Raw genomic sequence first — 4,241 nt, 5'->3', positions numbered from 1 at the left:
GGGAAACCGGGGTTGGGGTTCTGATTACCTGGGAAACTGGGGTTGGGTTTCTGGTTGCCAGGGATTCCAGTGGAGCATGTGTTATCTAGTTCCTGGGGTAGTTGGGGATTCTGGATGCCAGAGAAACCTGGGATAAGCAGTCCTGGTTGTAGGGGTAGTTAGACCAGGTCTCTGCGCTTTAGTTTAAATTTCAAACATGTACTTCATTCTTGAAAAAATCTTCATATACACGCATAATCACTAGAGCAGTTCAACTCTGTACAATCGATGTTTGTCTTGGTGTATGTCCCAGGGAACAGACCTTGGAGCACAGAGTCCCATATCACGGAGGTGCTCGGGACGAACCTCGACACAAACCAGTGCATCTTTCTCCAGACTTCCTTTGCAAAGGCACATTCCAGAAAGAGATGCGTGATGAGGCATTCTGCCAAGTGACTTTGACAGTCTGCTCAGGGAACCACGCAACAGGATCCACACTCTCCGTTTCCCTCAGGGTCTTGGGGACACTACATGCTGACCACTTCCTGGTGGATCTCTGGTCAAAGGTGTTTATCTTTGCAAATTTCTCCACGAAGGACAGGTGATACGGAATGGTCCAACTACTTGGAGCATTCCATGGTAACAAGGCTAGTCCCATCCTTCGCAACACCGGGGACAGGTAGAACCTCAGTATGTTAGTGACACTTGGTGTTTGTATACCGAGGGTCTACGCACAGCTTGATGCAGCTACACACAATGGTGGCCATCAGAATGAGGGCAGCATTGAGTACATTCATCCCCCTCCCCCCTTATCCAGAGTTTTGTATGTGGTGTCCCCGCAGACGTGGTCCATTTTGGACCTCCAGATGAAGTGGAAAATGCCTCGGGTAACTGCAACAGTGCAGGTTCTGGGAATGGGCCACACCTGCTCCATGTACAACAGCAGAGATAGTGCCGCAAAGCTGATGGCCAGGTTCTTGCCCTGAATGGAGAGAGAGCAGTGCTCCCAAAAACCCAGTTTCTGCCTTACCTGGGTGGAATATATCACCAAAGTTTTCATACACGCTCCAGCCCCTCCAAACCATATTCCGAGATCCTTCAGGTAATCTGTTCTGAAAATGAAGGGGATAAAGGGCCAGTCGGCCCAGTTTCCAAAGAACATGGCCTCGCTCTTGCCTCGATTTACCTTGGCTCCCGAGGCCAGTTCAAACTCGTGCAGATTCTCATGAGTCTGTGCGCTGACAGTGGATCCGAGCAGAAAACGGTGACGTAATCCATGTACAGGGAGACTTTGACCTGCAGGCCTCTGCCCCCTGGAATAGCCACCCCTCTCAGGCTCACATCCTTCCTGATGGATTCAGCAAAGGGCTCTATACAACACACATACAAGGCAGGAGAAAGTAGGCAGCCCTGCCTGACTCCGGATCTGATCGGGAAGCTTTCTGATTCCCACCCGTTGATTGAAACTGCACTAATGATGTTGGTGTAGAGCAGTCGGATCCAATTGCAGATTCTCTCCCCAAAGCCTGTTTTGGAGAGCATGCCCCACATGTAGGTGTGCGATATCCTGCCAAAGACCTTCTCCTGGTCCAGGCTGATGAGGCAGGTGTCCACGCCCCCTGTCCTGTATGCAGGTGATTATATCCCTGAGGAGCGTGGGGCTGTCAGAGATCATCCTGCCCAATGCAGCACAGGTTTGGTTGGGCTGAATCGTCGATCCCAGAACACACCTGACCCGGTTAACGATGATCTTAGACAGGATTTTGTAGTCTGCATTCAGCAATGAGATTTGTCGTCAATTTCAAATTCCTCTCCCTCTCCCCCTTCCGCCTGTCGATGAGGGTGATGATTCCTCACGGATTCACTCATTGTACCTGCCAGAAGCATATTGTCACACACCTCCAGCAGGTCCTGGCCAATCAAGTCCCACAGAGTCGAATACAGCTCGGCCGGTAAGCCTTTGCTTCCGGGAGTTTTATTCTTTTCTAAGGACTCGAGGGCCTTGGTCAGCTCATCCAGAGATAACGGCTGGCCCAGCCTCTCCCACACACTGTTATCTAAGATCTCAGTGACAGAGGACAGGAACGACTGGGAAGCCACACTGTATGTGGGCTTCATGTCATACAGTCTGGTATAAACGGATATGCTGATCCTCAGGCTGAGATGACGTTACCGGAGCTGTGGTGCAGTGGGTACCCCTTGGTTCCCGACGCTGGAGGTTGGGTTTCACCGGGGCCTCTTGGGACGTCCGGCGTTTCCAGGATGGTTGGGGGGGGGGGGGGGGGGGGCGTGCTCCTCTCTGTCTCCCCCGTGGTGCTGTGCCTCCTCTTTATTGTTGGTGGCCATCCCTCTGCACGGGTTTCATCGTCAGAGGAGCTGCTGGTGTGCCCATCATGCAGCTACCTCTTATCATTTTGCTGTTGGCCGGGGGGACCTTCAGCAGGTTTTCCTTTTCTGGTTGTTTCTCACCGGTATCCACTCCCCAGCCTCCTTTGTTTCCTCCTCCTTCTTCATTGACTCTGTTCTGTTCAGGTGGAGGTTGGTTCAGTTGTTGTGCCTCCACACTGGCTACATTTTCTTCCTCTCTGTCTCTATCTCTCGGTGCCCCCTATTTCAGTTCTCTTGCTCGAGGGTGGCAGCTTACTGTCCTCTAGGGGTCCATGGCTCGTATTGCCACTTCCGGCTGTCCGAGCATATGTGCCATCCCCCACCCCCCTGCCTTGAAAAGCTGGCCTCCTTCCCCACCCAGGTTGCAGCTCTTGGACTCCTTGCAGTCCTTAGTCTGGTGGACTTTCTGTTTGCAGTTCTTGCAGAGGGTCACTTGGCAGTCCGCTGCCATGTGCCCTGACTTCCCACAGGTTCGGCACACTCTAGGGTGCCTCGCGTACAGGTAGCTCTGCTATAACGCATGTTTCATTTACGCGAATTGGCTGTAACACGATTAACGAATAGTTTGGACAACGCGAACTTTCTGTTGTAGAGGTATAGTGATTTCTCCCGTAGTGCGAGGTCACACAAGAACACAACTATCACCTATAGGTCATGAAGCCTCGGCTCCCTCCAATCACGAAGCTAGAGGACGTTACTGTTAGCATCCCCCTTCAGGGTCACCTTGACCTGCCGCTTGCTGGTCCAGATTCCAAAGGGGTCCACTACGTCAGTGCTGCCTCCTTCAAGCTGTACATACCTTCCCAGACGGTCAGGGCATCTGTCGGCATGTAGAGGTTGTTCTAGAATCACTACAGTGTGGAAACAGGCCATTTGGCCCAACAAATCCCAGGAATTGAACCCGGGTCCCTGGTGCTGTAAGGCAGCAGTGCTAACCACTGAGCTATTGTGCTGCCACATGTACATAAGGATTGTGACAACCTGGGCTCCTCTGTGCAGGGAGAATGAATGATGTTGCTGCAGATAGGTTGGAGAGGGGTCCTTCACCTCCTTCCTCCTCAGATACCTTCAGGAGTATGAAGCCATGTGAGTGTCTCCTAAAGGTCACGTTGAAGTATCCCCCCAGTGGGGAAGTCCTGCAGACAGAAAATATCTGCAGCTTGGAACCCGCAGCAATCCAGGAGGACTCTCCTCGTGGTGAAGGTCTGGTCAACCAGTGATCCTTCTACCACTTTCTTCACAGTTACCCTGGCAGTTTTGTGATTGCCTGGCCTAGGGAACGGGTATGAGCAGAGGCCATAGCTTTCCATTGCTGGGTGACTGTGGACAGATAGCCCTTGAACCAACAGTGCATCTCCTGGCTGCTTACATCCCAGAGCTGCTCTGATGTTTACTTTTGAGGCAGTGTTGTGTTCTGCTCTGACTTCAAGAGCTGGTTCAGGGCTTCCCTCCTGCCGTCCAGCACTGCAATTAGACGGGATTGATATAGGGTTCTGGGAGAGCGAGCAGGACGGTGGGATTACACTGACATTGATATAGGGCTCTGGAAGAGAGACCGGGACAGTGAGATTACACTAAGATTAATATAGAGCTCTAGGAGAGATAAAGGGGTTGTTGGTTCAACGCTGGACTATCCCTGGCTTTGTGCCTCGGTTTTGAGTACAGTTTCGGGATACCGTAGGCACTGTGCCTGGGTGCGGGGTACAGTTTTAGGATGCTGTAGGCACTGCACCTGGGTGTGGGGTACAGTTTTGGGATACTGCAGGCACTGTTCATGGGTGCAGGGTACAGTTTTGGGATACTGTAGGCACTGTTCCTGGGTGCAGGGTACAGTTTTGGGATACTGTAGGCACTGTTCCTGCATGCGGGGTACA

General features: G+C 52.1%; 1 protein-coding gene across 1 annotated transcript in view; it reads left to right on the top strand.

The window, feature by feature from the left end:
* LOC125487970 (hormone-sensitive lipase-like) overlaps positions 1–4,241 on the top strand; it is a 42,693-nt gene that overhangs the window by 663 nt on the left and 37,789 nt on the right. The gene's annotated exons all lie outside the window — the stretch shown is intronic.

This window comes from Rhincodon typus, chromosome 47 (assembly GCF_021869965.1).
Source record: "Rhincodon typus isolate 14 chromosome 47, sRhiTyp1.1, whole genome shotgun sequence".
Taxonomy (NCBI): domain Eukaryota; kingdom Metazoa; phylum Chordata; class Chondrichthyes; order Orectolobiformes; family Rhincodontidae; genus Rhincodon; species Rhincodon typus.
The sequence above is the reverse complement of the archived record's forward strand: the minus strand, read 5'-3'. Positions and strand labels throughout refer to the sequence as shown.